This window comes from Monodelphis domestica, chromosome 6 (assembly GCF_027887165.1).
Source record: "Monodelphis domestica isolate mMonDom1 chromosome 6, mMonDom1.pri, whole genome shotgun sequence".
Classification (NCBI taxonomy): Eukaryota; Metazoa; Chordata; class Mammalia; order Didelphimorphia; family Didelphidae; genus Monodelphis; species Monodelphis domestica.
Window position 1 is genome coordinate 167,662,563 of NC_077232.1, and position 19,861 is coordinate 167,682,423.

Sequence of the window (19,861 nt, forward strand, 5' to 3'; positions counted from 1 at the left end):
GATTTCTTCTAAAACATACTGTAGAAACTTTACTTATAATTTTTGCTACCATCTTGGATTTTCTTTGGTTGCAATTTCAACATGTTGTTGCTATCCTACATCTCAAAAGCAGTATCATTTCTAGGCAGAAGTTTAGCATAGATCTTCTTAGCATATTACCTAAAGTATAAGATGTGGAATCAGGAGGAACCTGGAGCAAATTTAACTTCATTCACTTCTTAATCATGTTACCTTAGGCAAATTACTTCACCCTTCTTTCTTTATATGACAATGTAAATGCCCTTATCTACCAGGATTATTGTAAGGATAAAATGACATAATATTACAAGATCATTTGTAAACCTTAAGTACTATATTGTTATCTCCTTATTCAAGGGAATCCTCTATGCCCCAGTGCAAATTTATCCAGTGTTTATACTAAATGTTGTGCATACACATTTGTGTTTACAACATTGGCTTCAAAAGTAGCAGGAATGTTGGAAGGATCTGATTTTATCACATCCATCTTTGAATGTTAAAGTTTAAAAAGAAACTCCAGCAAAGGAAAATTAAAAATAAAAAAGCTGTCAAGAATGAGAAATTATGTTTGTGGACTTCATAACAATCAGTAAAAGCCAAGAGCCAATTAGGTTATATATGTGGAAACATGAGTGAAAGAAACAATAAAAAAACAATTAAATAGGATTGACTGTTTTTGTTGGTTGTTTCAGACTTGAGTAAAGAATTGTTTTGATTTTGTCACTTCAGTGGGAACTAGAATTTGTGAGTTAAGATTGAAACCATCTAGTTCTTTCCTAGAAAGACAAGGCAAACTTTAGATACTGTGACTCATTGGGCCATTTTTCAGTCATATGTCAGACACAGTTCAGAGATAGAGCTTTGTGGAAGAGAAGTCCTCATCTAAAGTAGGCACATACTAATTATGCACATATTAAGAAAACAATGTTTTGTCATTTTAAAATACAGCAAAGATCAATTTACTGATGGGAATCTCAAGCCATTACTCTATTCAGTGTTATTTTTTAAGAGCCAAATTTCTTAGCAAAGATAATGAAAAAGATGCACAGACTATTTGTTCACTGCATACAGATGGGAGTTGATCTCCTGTGGAGTAACCTAGATCTCTTGAGCTGTGACCAAAGGATGTTGGAATGAAATATATAGTACAAAGTCCTTGCATCTTAGAAAATGACAAGCTCAACTTCACAAGTATGAATTGTCAAAATATGTCAAAATATTTTTTTTTTTGTAGATTGAAAACATTCATTCCCAGTTTTTGCATTTTCTTCTGGTCACATGCCTCACAAGAGAGATATCTTTCAAAAATATATGGTGTATTTTACCTTGAGGGTATTTATTTTTGCATTATTATAAGGCACTCAACAATCTAAAGTTGAGCTGAGGGATTACATCTTGACTCATAGGCAGGACCTTAAATGTGATAAAACAAAATCAAAAAACAAACATTTTTTTCATTCCCTGGAATGTTATTTTTCAGGTAGAAATGACAGGGGGTTGGAAATCTTTTTACTTGTGAACTTAGATGTATACAGATCAAAATGAACAATGTGAATAATATATAACTAGAAATCCAAATTTAACAAAAGAGTAATTTTCTATATATTATATATAAAGTATTAGTAGGATAAAACTCATGGCTGGAATTTAGCAATTGGAAACATCCCTTGTTCAAGCAAAATAGACCTAAAAGACATAGAGGATGAAGAATACAATCTACAGGATAAAAATATTATTATAGATATATAAAAGAGATGCATCATGACCAGAGAGATGATATTGATGACATTTTCCCAATGTAGATCATGTCACTCTTACATATATAACACAATAGGAGAACAAAAAGAAGCTTTTAATATTATCCACAAAGCTCCATGAATCAGTGATCCCATCTATATGGTTACTCACAGATCACTGCAACTCTTTTGCTTTTGTTTCTGTGCTATCTTTATCCTTTCCTTTCTGGAAAGAGAATGACCTATAGACATGATCCATGAAATGTATAAGAATTATCTTTTACAAATTTACATACCAGAAATTTCCTCTCTCACCTTGTATAGGATTATTTTGTGATGTCAAGTCACATGAATTACAATGATGAACAAACCTCCAGTTGACAATAATACATAAGGGACAATTGTTTAAAACAAAAACCACCAAAAAAAATTCAGCCTTTCCCTGGGAACAAAAATACCTTCTAACAGTTTTGATAATAATGGGTACACTCCGAATATCCAAGCAGTTGTTGCAAAACTAATTCTATTCAGTTTTTTAGAAGGAAAACTTTGGAAGAATATGACTCATCTTAGATGTTATAATTTCTGGGGAAGCATTTTTGAAATATATTGAAAAATATTCTAGACAATATATCACCTTTTATGAGAAAGATTTTAAGAAATTTGGAATTTTTTTCCTTTTAAGAAAATAGAGCATGAATATGATAGCATTATTCAAATGTTTGAAGGGTTGTCATTTGGATGAGAGATTATATTTATTAATATAAATATTGACAATAGCAGCAACAGTATAAATGTTAAATATGTCAAAAATAGAGTGTTTTTACCTCTTGTTAATTGTCCAATAACATTTCTTGGATTGAGAATTGTTCTGGTCTTATGTTTTTATCTTCTCCAATTTGTAGAAGTAATAGGAGCAATCTCAGAATAAAGCAGACTTATGCCATGATCACTTGTCTTATCATTGAATGACTCTAATTCCATTTACAGTATTTTGAAGAATGATTATACTCCCAGGGAGATAAATGCTGTGAAGGATTATGGTCAAATCCTGATTCTGACTATAGGCTGTGTAACTCTGGGGAAGCCACCTCTTCTCAGTATACCGAGGGAACAAGTAGAATAATTCTATGGATGGTTGGAAGGAATTACTTCTTTAGTAATTCTCTTTGTTAATGATAGATCAGGGATGAAAACAAAGAAAATAGAAAGATAATAAATATCACCTTACATTTCCTTTTACAAGATCCCTATAAAACAAAAGTCACTTAGAATGAACAAAGGCACAAAGTATTTCAAGATGCAGTCTTCCTAAATAACCATTTAGTGGTTGCATTTGTCATTTCTCCCCCCCCAAAAAAAAAAAACCAAACAAACAATATTTTGCCCTCTCACATTAGAGGTATTATGACAAAAGATAAAGACACAGTTTTAGTCAAAAATCAATCTGCAAGCATTTATTATGTATGTACTATGTCAGGCACTGCACTTGGCACTAAGCAGATAAGGACAAAATTAAGTAGTCCATGTCCTCAAAGAGCTTACATTATTTCAATAATACAGTAAAATAGACTGTTACATAATAAAGATATATTAGAAAAATAGATGTAGTGATAGATAAATGTACCAATGTCATTAGATGTACTGATGTGCAAGAAAGGTACTTCCTTTTCTTTAGCTTCTTTTTATGTATTATCATCTCTGATTCGATTGTGAGCCTCTTGAGGTTTCATATTATTTTTTAACCTTTATTTGTATCTTCAGAGCTTAGTGTAGTTATTGACAAATAGTAGACACTCAAAAACTGTTTATTAACTAAGTGACTAAATATATATGCATACACAAAATAAACACATATATGTCATGCACATGGATATGTGCATAAGCACACATATATATTTATATAAAGAGAAATTTAGCTATATAAATATGTATATTTATATACAAAACAAGTGGTAATTTGGTAGAGAGCAGCATCTGTGAAAAATCAATAAGGACTTCTTGTAGGTTTTTTATGAATTGAATCTTGAATGAAAATAAAGATAATGAGGCAGTGATGCAGAGGCAGTCCATTCCAAATATGGGGAATAGCCAGGGCTAAAAAAGAGAAATAGTAGGTGGAACTATAGAGTATAGGAAGTGAAATGATACATAATAACGTTACAAAGGCAAGTTGGGAACAGATCATGAAAGATTTCAGGGGATAGAGAGAAATTCATATTCAATTCCTGAGGTAATAGAGAGCTGCTGAAGTTTTATTGAATGAAGAACAGTGAGATCAGATGCCCTGCGTGCATTAGAAGAATTATTTTAACAGTTGTATGGATGATGACTTGGAGTTCCCTAGAAAATGCTTTAAAATACAGTGTATTGTCATAATATTACTACAATTTGACAAAACCCTTTCACCCAGTTTATTGGGCATAACCTTTATGTATGTTTCTGAAGAATATGAACAATGCTCATATCAAGTAAATGTGCTGCAATTTGTTCTCTTAGAAATGGAATCACAGATCCATTTGAATATATAGAATTTGAATAATCAAGATAAATTATTTGACAATGATACATTTTATTTACCTGCTTTAGATGGTTCAGAAGGATGATCAGTTTTTTAGTAGTATAAATATATCCCTTTTGCAAATTATATTAACATCCTCTCAACTTTTCCTTTCATAATATTTTCTTTTGTACAAGTCATTATTGTGTAGAGACTTTTACATGAGATTATTTGTGAATATTTTTTTCAACACCTTTAAAAAGATTTTGGTAACATTCTTACAAATATCTTATCACATAATAAAAAAACTCGCCTGGCATAGTTTCTTTCAGAAATTCTGGATGTTGTTATTGTTAATATATTTGTTAGTTTTTTTCTTATCCACTAGTAAAAATGTTAAATGAATTGATCTTTCAGGTTTCATTTGGATGGACCTGTGACAGCTGTGTTAGCAGAAGCGTTTTCAGGCATGACAACACATCTGTGTATTTCCATGTGTTAGAGACTTTGAAACATCAACTTTTTGTTTGTTTTTAACTTGTGCTTAACTCTACCTTAATAACTTTTGTCTGACAGTTGTTTTGACATATCTCCAAGTAGAAGTAAATATGACCTTATAATCTTGTTAACCTTCATCTGGGGAGGCACATTTATGTTTTATTATTTTTTTATCAACTTTTTGTTTTTATTTTTCTGGATTACATGTCAATTCACTTTTTAATATTGATTTTCTGACATTTTCAAACCAGGTTCACTTGCTGTCTCTCTCTCTCTCTCTCTGTCTCTCTCTGTCTCTCTCTCTCTCTCTCTCTCTCTCTCTCTTCTCACTCTCTCCCACTTTTCCCCTCATCAAGAAGGTGAGTAATGTTTATATTATGGTATAAGTTATATACATAAAAACATATGAATATATACCATATATAAATAATACATATTTCCATGGTTGTCATGTTTTGAAGATATATATTGCTTACACTAAAGAAAAATTCATGGTAGAAATAAGGTGAAGAATGAGATGTTTCAGTCTCCATTCATACTCCATCTGTTCCTCCTATGGTGATGGATATGCTTTTTTGTCCCTTGTAGTTGTATTGGATCCTTGCCTTGTTGATATAGTTATCATTCTCAGTTAATCATAAGACATTGTTATCACTGTGAACAATGTTCTCCTGGTTCTGCTCACTTCACTTTACATCAGTTCATGTAAGTATTTCCAGGTTTTTTTTTTTTTTTGTGATTGTCATTTCTTATGGCATAATAGTATTCCATTATAATCATATTGCAGACTTTAGCTATTTCCCAATATGTTTTTATTATTTTAAGGGGCATATCATATCTTGTCTTTTCAAGATACTCATGTATCTTTCAAGCTGTGGATTCTGTGGCAATGAACACCCCTGTGCTGGGGAGATCTCTGACAATCATTGTTTAAAGAGGGATTCACCTGAAACAGAGATAGAAGAGGGTTGCTGCATGCCAAAAAAAAATATGTTTGTGTATCTTATGGGCCACAAATCTAATTTTTTGTATTGCTGTAACTACCTTCTCACCTGTTGTGAGGTTAATCTCACATGGCTTAAGTATGCCTGCCAAGTAGGTACTGGGCAATCTTCATATTTGTTCAAACTAATATGAGAATAGTGGAAAAAATTCCCTATTCTCCTCATAGTAGGGGGGGGGAGAAAGATTACTAGTTAATTAATAAACAAGTAGGTATTAAATGCCTACTATACCCCCAAGTACTATGTAAAATACTAGAGCTGTAAACCAAAAGTGAAGTAGATCCTGCTTTTAAGGATCTTTTATTCTCTGGACAGAGTGAATAAATTCAAATATTCTCTGCTTTTTCTGATTAGGTAGACTGTCTCCTAAAAACAAAAAGGAGAAGACAGTCATATTAAAATATATGGTTTATCATTCGAACTTTAGAGAGGAACATAAGGTCCTCATTAATGTTACTGTCTCCACTGGTGCAGTCTGAAGGAATAAGGACCCTTAATATTCCAAAAGATTCTTGTCCATGTCTTTTTATAAATCATTCAGGCCTCTCAGTCCCCAGATTATATGAAAAACACTGACATCTTCCACCAGTGACTTTAGTATTTCAGTCATGGGGGCAGCACTCAAACTGCACCTGAACCATCCTTTATTCTGAATACATGACAAATTTACCTTCTTTATCAGTTACATATATAACAACTTTATATTTCTAATACTAAAAAGTTTATCTTTGGTATCATATTACAATTAATATGTATTGACCATAAATCTTTTCATTGATTTGTGTAATGTTAGAAATTGCATTCTTATGATCTGGTATTGCATGATTCTTATCCAAACATTATTATCTCTTGGGGAATATATTTTTTTCATACACATGATATTTGTAGTGGTGCAAAGCTAAAGGTCATAGCACCTTAGGTGACCAAGACTAAGATCATCTTCCTAATCATTGTGAGGTCCATCTCTCAGCCCCATCACAGCTTGCTTGCATGGGTTATAGATAACAGATGATGCTCACATGCTTTCCCAGTCACCAACAGAATGAAGCAGGGTTGTGTGCTTGCTCCTAATTTTTTTGGCATAATGCTTTCAGTAATGCTGTCATATGTCTTTGATGAAGACAAAAACATCATCAGCATCAACTAACTCACTGAAAGTAAATTCTTTACAAAAAAAAAAAGGCTACAAGCCAAGACTAAAATGGAAGGAGAGTTGGTGCATGACTTCTTATTCACAGATGGCTGTGCACTCAATCTAACCTTTGGGACTGAGATACAAGAGTAGGGATCAATTTACTTTTGCTGCTTGTGCTAATTTGGGTCTCATAATTCATACCAAGAAAACAGAGGTTTTGCACCAGCTAGCATCACATCACCCATACGTGGAGACATCAACTTTAGGAAATGGAGAAATTTTGAATGCTACAGATAAGCTCACTTACCTTGGTCATATACTGTTCAGGATTATACACAGAGATGAGGTTGACACATGCATTGCCAGAGCTAGGTCAGTGTTTTGGAGACTCCAAAGAAGAGAAGAGATATTGGGTTTCTTTCCAAACTGAAGGATCTGTAGAGCTGATATGCATCTACCTGTGAAAGCAGGTATGGCAGGAAACTGAATCACATTATTTGAATTGTCTTAAGGCAATTGAAGATCACCTGGCAATATAAGTTACTGGACATTCAGATCCTCTCTTGAGTTAAATTGCCAAGCATTCAAATTCTACTTCAGGGACAGTAATTCTGATGGGCTGCTGGCCACATTGCTCAAATGCCAAAAACACTTTGCCTAATATATATTTTATGGAGAATTTACACATGGTAAGTACAAAAATGGAAGTCAGAAGAATGGATACAAGGACACCCTTAAGGTTTCTCTGAAAAAAAGTTTGATCTAATTATGAGCCATGAGACACACTTACACAGGACATTACTGCATGGCATACCCATATCAAAGAAGGCATCATACTCCATGAGTTTAATTGTGGTAGCTCAAAAGAAACTTGTGATATATAAAATCAGAGATATCTCCTTTTCAAATATATATGGGCTTGTGTCCAGCTTGCAATAGAGCATTCTGAGCTTATACTGGTCTTATCAATCAACCAATATTGTACATTGATCTCTTACATAATGATGTCATTTTGGTTCTCTTCTAGTATGAAGAACCACAATCAACCTACCAGTGCCCTATCTCTGATGATATGTAGCCTATGTTCAAGATATATTCCTATATACATAATTGATGATATATTCAGTGTGAGTTGCTCATTCTACCAATCCAGTTTTTAATCTATCCAATACTTCTCATCCTTTAAAATTCTATCTATATCCCTCCACAAATTCTTCATGCATTATCCATTTAATACACTGGGGTCCTTTTTACATTCCAGGGACATCAATGAAACATCTGTACTGATTTTCTGTTATCCCAAATTTCCTCTGCATAGTTTCTCTGCTTTTTCCTGGCACATATACTTTTTTGATGATATATCTTAAACTATTTTTGTGTACATCATTGCTGATTTTGTATCACAGCTTATGCATTTTTCTGTTTCTCTTTAAGATGTATGACATTTTTATTCTTCTGTGATTTCAGTATAATGTTTAGACACAGAGTATCAGTGGGAAAATAATAATACAAGTAGATAGATTTAGCTGGCAAGGAAAAGATTAGTAATCAAAGTGCTGTGACATTTCCCAAATGCAGTTATGTGGCTCCACCTCTGCGGTAGGAACAATATCTTAACCCCTAACCCCTGAAAGTTAGGTTCATTTCTCTTAAAAGCTTTTTGAACCATCCTCGGTTGTATCCAGGAACTAATGGCTTAGGTTGTTGACATAATTTCATCACTCCTTGAGTACAAAGTACAAAGTACATATGGTATTCCAGGGGCTTTTGGACACCTGGTTGACTGACTTGGATAAGTAACTTAGGCATTAACTATCACTCATCTGAATAAGCCATAAGTGTCCTTTAATGCCTATTCTTTGAATATTTTTCTTACATTATGGATAAGAAAATCTTTTGTTAAGTATTAACCTCTAAGTGTATTATTTTGTTCTACTATTGAATCTAGCAATCAAAGGAATGGTTTTACTTAGGATCAGCCCAGAGAACATCTTTTTCATTTCCTGGTTAAGGTCATTGATGATTGGCAGTTCTTGCCCCAGGTATTTATACTTTGGGACAAATCCATTTGTTCACCCAATTGGATATCATAAATCTGGGCAGTATGTATTTGTAATCCACTCATTTATTACCATAGAGATCATTAAACCAATTACTTTTGACTGGCCACTGATATTAATGGTATCATTGAGGAGATCTTATATAGTATCCTGGAGCTTAGTGTAATGTGTACATTATCATTCCCCAAACAGGGGTGTCTGGAGGACTTCATTATTGTCAACATTAACTATCCCCTTTGAAACTGGCTCATCTTCCAAAGGAAATTGTTCAGTGCTTCCAAAGACTATAAGAGTCTTCACACCACATAAACATATAAATGCATATATAAAACTTTAACATTTTATTGTTGATGCTAAATAGCTTTGAATTATGGCAAACTCTAGTTTGAGAAGCATACGCTATCCTGGTGATGAAAAAGACAATGGAGATAAGCATGCATGTAAAATTATATTTTGTGTGCAGACTTTTATAAAATACAACACTGATGTATAATCAGAAAAAGAGATTCCTCAGTAAAGTCATAAGAGCACAAGATGTATCTCAAATAATGTTGTGGAATAATCCATGAACTATTGACATCCCCAAAGAAAGGTCTCAAAATTATTAGTTAAATACTGTAGATAAGATTTGTAGAAGACCATGGAGAAAAGTGGATAACAAAAGCAGTCATTAAATGGCTTTGCTCTTTACCAGTATAGGGAGTTCTACCTAGATGAAATTATAGATCCATTAAACTATGATATTTTGGTTAATAAAGTAATTCAATGTGATGCCAATATATTTAAATGTCATAAGGTAATCACTGTTGAATGTTTATCTTTTTTCAAAAAATTCATCATACTTCAATGTGTATGGATTTCATTAATTCATATTTTAAAACATTTCAAATGAAGTGATATCACCAAATAGGATCAGTTGGTGAAATTCATCATATCAAAGGAGTAATTTTATTTATATTCAGTAAAACAGAAACCATGGAATTTGTTAGTGTATTAGGTAAGCTAGTGTTTCCCTCTTTTAGATTTGAATTCTTGTTGATACTCAGTAAGGTAAAGAGCAAAGCTTTCTCTGTGCTATTTTTTAAACTTATGTTTATAAGATCGCTTGTTTGGAAAGAGATGTTAAATTGGTATTTTGCTCTACCGACTCACATCCAATACCCAATATAAACAAGTGAAAAATCAAATGTTTTCTTTCTGTGTTTCTATTCTCACAGTTCTTTCTCTTGATGTGGATAGTATTCCTTCTCATAAGTCCATCAGGATTGTATTGGAACATTGTATTGTTATCAGTAGCAAAGTTGATTATATATGATTGTCCCACAGTGTTTCAGTTTTCTGTACAATGTTCTCCTGGTTCTGATCATTTCACTCTGTATCAGTTCATGGAGGCCTTTTCAGTTCATATGGAAATCAAGCAGTTTATCATTCCTTATAGCACAATAGTATTCCATCACCATCATATACTACAATTTGTTTAGCCATTCCCCAATCCAGTGACATGCCCTCATTTTCCAATTTTTTATCACCACAAAGTGTGCAACTATGAATATTTTTGTACAAACAATTTTCATTACTATCTTTTTGGGGTAAAAACCTAGTAGCAGTATTGCTGAATCAAATGGTATGTATTCCTTTAAGGCTTTGGGGGCATAATTCCAAATTTCCTTCCAGAATGGTTGGATCTATTCACAACTCTACCAGCTATATAATAGTGTTCCAATTTTGCCACATCCCCTACACATGTATTTTTTTCCTTTGCTGTCATATTGACTAATCTGTATGATCTATGCCTTCCTTCACAGGCTGAAGGCTATAGAAATATGTATTGCATGAAAGTACTGGTCTTATGTAAATCAGACTATTTATTACCTCCAAGAAGAGAAGAGGATGGGCGAAGGAGAAGAATTTAAATTACAAAATGTCAGATAACACTTTTCAAAACATTGTTTCTACATGTAATTTTTAAAAAGTTTATAAAAGAGACTAAACAAACAAAAAAAGAAGTTTTCATTTACATCACAGAAAAATCTGAAATAATCCATAATTTGTTTCTGTCCTTTGTGTCTAAGCAACATAATGCTAAGTAATTCAATGTGAAAGCTCAACTATTTTAGACCTCTAGAAGTCTACTATCCAATTTCATCATCCCAGTTTCCTCAAACCATTCTAATGTGGCTTGGTTTAACAATCCTTTATTATTGTCTACTTTCTCCAAATATGCTATAGCTTATCAATATCCTTCCCCAAAATATAGTATTGAGGATTTACATTAATTTATATGTAACCCCACTAAGAGTTCACCTGTATAACCATATCTTTATTTCTTATTCCTTTGAGTCCCTTAATGAATTCAAAGATTATGTTACTGTTCTGAGCTGCCATAATATTGCTAAAATATTGACTTTTCAGTTCACTAAAATCTCAGGTGCTTTTAAGATTAGCTATTAGGTATTTATGATGAAAGTATCTGAGTATCTGGTCAAGTTCAAATACACTAAATGTTATTACCACTTATTTGCATTGTCTAGTAGCATTAAAATATGATTGTATCCTACTAGAGGTATTGATATTTCAGTTCAGAAATCTTGGGAGAACTATTACTTTTTATAACCATTTGTGATGTCTCTAAAAATTGTCTCAAATAGATAAATTGGCTCATATCAAATATTCTATACATCTCTGCTCATCCTCTGCCTTTTTCCTTTTGGGGAGGAAATATGACTTGTAATATACTTCCATCATTCTATTACAGTCTTAGAAATAAACATATGTTCTCAAATGTGTTATTGTCCATCACTACCTATATAGTAAACCATAGATACCACATGATCAATTAGAATAAAGAAAAAAAAATAAAGAAGAAAATGCAAAGTTGATAACAAATATAAACAATCTGGAAAATAGGTCCAATAAAGATATTTTTTAAATCATCAGACTTTCTGAGATCCACTATCAAACAAAAAAATAGATTTCAAATTTTAATAAGTCATAGAAGAAAAATGTTCAGATCTATTAGAACCATAATGCAATTTGAAGGTAGTATAAATTCCCAATTACAACTTTTTTTTTAAACCCTTACCTTCTGTCTTATAACTGATACTAAGGCAGAAGAGGTAAGAACTAAATAAGGGATAAGTGATTTGCCTAGGAGCACAGTTAAGAAGTGTCTTAGACTAGATTTGAACCCAGGTCCTCTAAATTCCAGCTTTGGTAATTTATGTACTATACTACACAGCTGCTCCCACCACAAATTACACTTTAAAAAAAAAGGCAACTTCCTCTTTCACAGTTATGGAGATTGAAAAAAATAATCAAATATAGTAGAAGGTTCTGTCTTGAACAAGTGACCAAGAAATTGACTTGAGAAAGAAAAATAATTTGAAATTTCATCAAAAATTGAAGAGATGAGAAGATAGGTTGTTGCTGTTTTGAGTTTTTAGACATTTCCAGCTCTTCATGACTACATTTGAGGTTATCAAGGATTAATAGTAGTCTCTTGGTAAACCGAGGATGATGTTTGTCTTTGTGCGTTTTTGTCTATGATAGATGAGTGTGCACAAAGACACTTGTGTGTGAAGGAGATTCAAATGGAAAAGTCAATGCACAGAGATAGTCCCACTCTCTCGGCGTTGGAAGCCTGGGTCCAGTGGCACGAAAAAAATTGTTACGTCTGGAGACTTCCTCAGCTGCACTGGATGGCCGTGTTGTCTTCTGTGCTCCAACATGCCCTAAGCACTCCACAGAGCCTTGCTGTGTCGCCCTCTCAGCCGTTGAACCTTCTTATTGGTTTCTTCTGTCTGTTCAGCCTAAGCAGTCTTCCCATGCTGGGTGAGCAAAGCCCTGGTTCACCAGGGGTTGACGACGACCTGATGGCCACCCTCACAAGGTTTAGCCGGCCTGTCAAAGCCATTGCCCGGGGTGTGGCCGCTGCCGCATGCTAGCAGCTACTGGGAGCCACAAGTGAGAGCTGGGTGTCAGGTGAGGGTCAGAGGCTGGAGAGCTGCCCTAGGAGGGCACGACAAGTTTCTAATAGCTTTGTGATATTTATAATGACCCTGGAATATGGGGATTAATCTGCTAAAAATAATAACATATGGCCTGAAAATAACTTTGCAATGTTTTTACACTAGAAAGGTTCTGACTGCCCTGAACAGTCTCAAAACTTTTGTATATAACAATAGCAAGGTTGTTCCCTTCTATCTTATTGGAATCACATCCTGGTTTACTTTCCAAGTAGTTGATAAACATTTATTATTGCTGGGCAGAATTTCTCCCTTGTTGCTCAGTCCCAAAAGACCTTCTCTTTTCTTTAAAACACTATAAAGGCTGTAGCCTTTTCCTTCTTCTGGTGCTTGGGTCTATCCAGACCTTCATGCCTCATATGTTTATGATATCTCTCTTTTAAAAGAAATAAACAATTTGGCTGAGTATAGTGGCTCTTTTGGTTTTCAGGGTATGGAATAACTGTCCTCTTTGGTTTTTAAGGGTCAACAGGATTTTCTTGCCAGAGATACAGGAGTGGCTTGCCATTTCTTTCTCCAGTTCTTTTTACAGACCAAGACACTGAGACAGATATAGTTAAGTGACTTGTACTGGGTCACATAGCTAAAAAGTGAAGCCATATTTGAACTTATAAAGAGGATGAATTCTGACTCTGGAGCCAGAAATCTACCCCACTCTATCACTTCACCATCCCAGGGAGAAAGCAGTAGGCTATAAACCTTCAATTATATTTTAATAGTGCCAAGCATATTCATCTTGTTTACCATTATTATTATTACTATAAATGTGCAGGTAGAATAAAGGAGGAGAAAAGCATAAGAGGATCAGAGGAGTGAAAAACACAATTAGTAATCATTATCATGAATGTTAATGCTATTACATCTCACATAAAACAGAGGACATATCAAAACTCAATAGAAAGTATATAATACAACTACATGCATCTATGAATAAATACATATATACAGATACACATAAATGTGTACATATGTTTACATACTTTTAATTTTTATGAAAAGTACATGTGAAAGAAAGTTTGACAGAGGTTTTAATGGGAAATTTGGGCAGAATTTATTATCAGGAAAATCATACTAATCAAATGTGGCAATTAAAATATCAGACGGAACAAAAGGGAAAATAAGAAATGATTAAAAGAGATATGAAGGACATTAAATACATTTAGATCATCATAGAAAAAATGTTTGCATATAAAGGAAGCATTTCTAGACCTCATTAGAGATTGAATTTTTTAAATAATAAAAATGAGCAAGCTAAAAAGTATTTCATCTTTAGACCTGCAATACCACTACAGTCTTAATAGTTGCCACATCATTGCCTCATTAGGGACACGGTGGCGTGGGAAGCACATTTATTAAATATGTACCTTGTGTCAGTCACTGTGTTAAGCACTTTATAAATATTATTTCATTTTATCTTCATAGCAACCATATGAGGTAGATGTTGTTATCCTTATTTAAGAGTTGAAGAAACTGAAGCAGACAGGTCAAGTAATTGCTCAGTGTCTGAAGCAAGATTTCAACTCAGATCTTCCATTCTCTAGGCACAGACATTTAAATAATAACTACTATGGACCTAAATCATGCTAAAAGTGTTTACAAAGTTTAGCTCATTTGATCCTGACAATAATCCTGCAATTTAAGTATTATTATTATTATACTCATTTTACAGTTGAAGAAATTGAGACTGAAGTAGTTTAAATGACTTTCTCATCACTATCATGCTAGTAAATGTCTAATGATAGTTTAATAGATAGGCACTTAATACATGTTTATTGATTGATCAATTGCAAGTTCAGTGCTCTAACCACTGTACCACCAATTGTCTGGTCCTAAAAATATCCTGCAATAAAACTTTTTTTTAAAGTAAATCTTATCACTGAATTTCCTTTTCCCTTTTCTAATGTCAATGCTTAATTTTTTTATATAACCAATGAGAGAGTTTTGTCACTACAGAAAGGACTTGAAATTGATTAAAAAAAGTCTCCTTCTTCCTCATTTTTAACTACCTCATAACATTTAAAACATCTTATTCAAGTTTTGTCACAGGAAGACCTGACTTACCAAACATTTATTTGGGTTACTTAGGGTAATTTATATAGTCAGAATTCTGATTTTATTTGCATAGTGTTATGAAAGGAATGAAGGTTCCACTATTTAGTGTTTAGATCTTCTTACTCAAGTCACTTATTTCTTTTGAGATCAAAGAATCTTCATCTTGCAAGGTATACACACTAGACATGATGTAGGAATTCTTTTTTCTTAAATCCCTTTGATTGATCATCCAGTCTTTATTTCAAGCTCTTCAGTCACTGGAAATATTAGCTCTTTAGAGATCTCAATCTACTTTGGGAAAGCTTGTATTATTAAATTATTCTTCACTAGAGCTGTAATTTCATCCTTTCCAGCTTCCAGACACTGGTTCTGATTATGTCCTTGATATCTACATAAAACAAATCTAAATATTTTTTTTCTTACTGATAGTCCTTAAAATACTAGAAAAAAATTATATTTCCAATCTCCCCCGAGGATCCCATTCTCAAAGCCAAATTCTTTCCCTAAAATGATTCTTTCATTCCTCTCAAGAATTGAGGAAATAGACCAATTTATTAATGATGAGAGAGCAGATAATGAAGAATGCATTTATTTTAGAAACCCACTCTACAACAAAATATTCATTCATACATATACACAGATACATACATATATATGTGGGTGGGTTTGTTACCCCAAATGGTCTCAAGAGAAGAGAAGTCCACACATTGAACCATTTCCCTTCTTCCTTCATCTTCACCTGTCTGTCTTCTTTTCCCCAGAAATGTCTGAGAACCATTACAGATTATGTCATGCTGTCCTCCCAGGAGTCCTTATTCTAAAATGTTGACAGATTCAGAGATGTAAGTATCAAAAGATAGGGTTAAACTTCAAAATAATAAATGTGACTACTCTCCTATAAGAATGAAAATTCCAGGGGTATAAACAAAATAAACAAAATAAACTGATAACCAAAGACCAATTTAATTTCACTCTTAGCACAACTTTTCCTGATCTCCCACTCCCAAATCACACTGAGTCAGGATGTCTCCCAGAATTACTTGTGAAATATCAGAAACCTACTATACCAAACAAACAGGCATTTACAAACAGTTTGTACTCATGCGGAGTCCGACTGCCAGCATTTGTCAACTTGATTGCAGGGAAAAGCCATACGGTTTGTTGATACATCAGGAAGTGTTTGCATGGTGCCAGGCTCATCTAGCCCTTACACAAATAATGACTTCCCGCTGCTTTGTAGTCAGCTGACTTGACATTTCAGCACAAACAAATTATGCAGGAGGCTTGTTTACTGAGTAGTACCCACATTTCTTGTATGAAGAGACTTTCTAGGGGGAGCACAGGAAATAAGCAAATTTATATGAACTCTTCTGTCTGCTTTGGTTAGTTGTATAACAAAGTTTATTTAGGATGACAATTCAAATGCTGCCAAGATTAAGAAGCATTCTACCTTCCAAAAGGTGACATATTAAATAGTTTAGAATCAGAATCCAGGATCATAGATTCAGACTTGGAAGAGTTCTCAAAAGCAATCTAGTTGGACTCTCATTTTGGAGAGAAAAATGTGACACACACACACACACACACACACACACACACACACACACACGGTATTAGAGTCATATAGGTATTACAGTTCAGAGGTAGAATTTGAAGCCAGTTTCTCCTTTTGTAGAGCTTGAATTCTTTCTAATTGGCCACAATGGTAGTCTCTACACAGAAAATACTACATTAAATGATATAAACTATTAAGTTCATTAATAGAGAAGATTCTCACTGGGGCTTCACAAATCCATTGAAATAATTAAATTTAGGGCTTTTTCTACTTTAAAATAGCTTTAAATAGATTGTGTGTGAAAGAGTGGGTGTGACAAAGTAAAATAATGAGAAGATGTACTTCTTTTACTTTGTTTTGTTTCTATTGCCTTTATTTATTTATGATAAATAAAATGAGATTAATTATTATATATTATGTTATAAACAAATGAGATAAACATTACATGAACATACCATTAATCTCCTCAGGGGGTTCTTTTTAAAGCAATTCTATTCTAGATACACTGCACTAATAAGCATCACTAATCAGTGATTTTATAGGATTTTTAAAAGCCAAGGAAGTTGATGAAGTCAAGCTAATAAAAGGGGATAGTACATAATCCAGTCTTTCTGGAAGGCAGAGCTTATGAAGTCTGCTATGAGAAGACAAGAAGTGTGATTCAGGGCCATGTGATTGAAGATCCTGAACACCAGGTTAAGTTTTTAGTGCCTTAAGAGATTATGTATGCCTATAATTTGTAAATGGTCTAATAATGTCTGATCTAAGTCCAGATATAGAGGAATAAGTGTTAAATTTTACAGTAAATAATTGCATGGAGTTTGGAAATGTTTGTCTTTTCCATATTCCACCTAAGTTACAAACTATAAACATTTGAATATCTTGATAAAAATAAAATATTTTGTTAAAAATGCCAAACATCTGAGTTAGGAATCATTCAGCTGACTGGATGCATTTTTTGCTTTCCCAAGATGTATAATATTCAAGCACATTTGTACTCTAATAAGAAGGATACTAGCTTTTAAAGCCTTCAATTAAAAATATATATATATTTAGGTAGTATGATAGATCTGGTATTGTTCTAGATCCATTAAAATATTATTTCATTTGTTCTCTCAAATAGGTGTGCTATTATACTCCTAGTTGTGTAGATGAGGAAGACAGATCTTAGGATATGCCAAGAGTCAAATAGCCAGTAATTGTCTGAGGCAGGATTTAAATTCAATTCTTCCAGACTCTAAATTCAGCAGCACTTAGATGTATACATTTTTCTGATCACTGATATGCCTTTTAAAATGTTCTGTATCTCTGTACCTTACATCACTTAGAGGTTTTCTTTTTTAAAGTTTTTAATAAATCAAAGCCATCAACATAAAGGGACAAAATGTTGCTTTATAGATATGTTGCATGAATTAGTAAATGTCAAAAGTAACAAATGTAGAGAACAGTGAGGAAAGAGTAACATTCAAAGAAATTTTATAAATAGCTAACTTTTTAAAAATAGGAGAACTTGAGAATCTACTGTAATAGCAAGTAAATTTAAAGCTTGTTCAAATTTTAAAAGTTAATTTATTCCTTTACATTATTATTGACTTGAAGAGTCTTGTCCTAATTTATTCATTCTGTTTCTAAAGATAAGAATAGAATGAGGAAACAGGTCTTCTCCACCCCTTTTTTTTTCTATCACTTTCCTAAAGTTAACCTTGAAGGGAATATTCCTATCTCTGACTCCACAAATTGACTGCTGTGAATGCATGCTGCCATAACTGCCTTACCATAGTGTATGAGGTAAACTACTTAGCTTCACTGCCCAGGTCACTCTCTCTTCATGTAGTAAGAAGAAACTTGAGGTCACACAGCTGTAGGTAGAAAGCTATATTCCTTGGCAAGAACTAAGTGGGCATTGAAATATTGCCTTAAAAAGGTTGTCATTAAATACAATGTCCTCATAATCAGTCTGTTCTTACTACTGCAATCACAAATAAACAAATATACAGTGCAATGGATTTCCATATTATCTTCAGTATGAGGGATTTTGAATCAGTCCTGAAAATAAAGTGAGAAATCAAGATGGAAGTGAAAATGTAATCATAATCATATTTGCAGATGTTAAAAGTAAAGTGCTTTAATAAGGAAAAAGACTTGTACAAGAATATTCATAGCTGCACTCTTTGTGGTGGCCAAAAACTGGAAAATGAGGGGGTGTCCATAGATTGGGGAATGGCTGAACAAATTGTGGTATATGTTGGTGATGGAATATTATTGTGCTAAAAGGAATAACAAAGTGGAGGAATTCCATGGGGACTGGAACAACCTCCAGGAAGTGATGCAGAGCAAAAGGAGCAGAACCAGGAGCAGTGACTTATACACTGGTACAATTGAATGTAATGGACTTCTCCATTAGTGGCGGTGTAATGTCCCTGAACAATCTGCAGGGATCCAGGAGAAAAACCACTATCCATAAGCAGAGGACAAACTGTGAGAGTAGAAACACTGAGGAAAAGCAACTGCTTGACTACAGGTGATGAGGGGATATGACTGAGGAGAGACTCTAAATGAACACTCTAATGCAAATACCAACAACATGGAAATGGGTTCGAATCAAGAACACATGTGATACCCAGCAGAATCGCATGTCAGCTATGGGAGAGGTGGTGGGGGGTGGGGGAGGAAAAGAAAATAATCTCTGTCTCCAATGAATAATGTTTGGAAATGACCAAATAAAATAATGTAAAAAAAATTTAAAAAAGTAAAGTGTTCTCTCTTCATAAATGGATTACATTTTTGTAGAGTAAGTATCTCCTCCACTCAAATTAAAGTCTAAAATAATAAAATGAGAAATAGATGATACAAAGAATAATATATTTCTATAAAAAGAAGTAGCATGAGTAAAAAGCCACTAAAAATTGCATGTACTTGAGACATCATAATTAAAATGAAATTGTCATGTTTAATTTAAATAAAAGAACTTGAAGCAAATCTTTAAGCACTAGAATGATGCAAATGCCTATAGAAGGAATCCAAGAGTGGACAATGGTATCAATTGCAATTTGGTAACAATTTTACAGTGCCTGAAAAAGCTTTGGCATTGAAGCCAAATAACCTGGTTTCATATGTTGTCTGTATAACAAACTATGTAATCCTGAAAAAGTCATTTATCTTCCCTAGGCCTCAGTTTACTGATATGTACAATGAAAATAATGGATAAGTTTGTCCCTGAGGTTGCTTATAGCTCTAGATTTATGGCCCTATGAATTTACTGACTTGTTTTGAATATC

The 19,861-nt window shown here is 33.4% G+C and overlaps 1 long non-coding RNA gene across 1 annotated transcript in view; it reads right to left on the reverse strand.

Annotated features, from left to right (window-relative positions):
• Positions 1-5,547: 5,547 nt before the first annotated feature.
• The window catches only part of LOC103103536 (uncharacterized), a 41,692-nt gene continuing 27,378 nt past the window's right edge, over positions 5,548-19,861 (reverse strand). The window contains exons 3-4 of the long non-coding RNA XR_468866.3: positions 7,199-7,349; positions 5,548-5,698 (exon numbers count right to left, since the gene is read on the reverse strand). This is a non-coding gene — a long non-coding RNA (uncharacterized LOC103103536). The remainder of the gene's footprint in view (positions 5,699-7,198; positions 7,350-19,861) is intronic.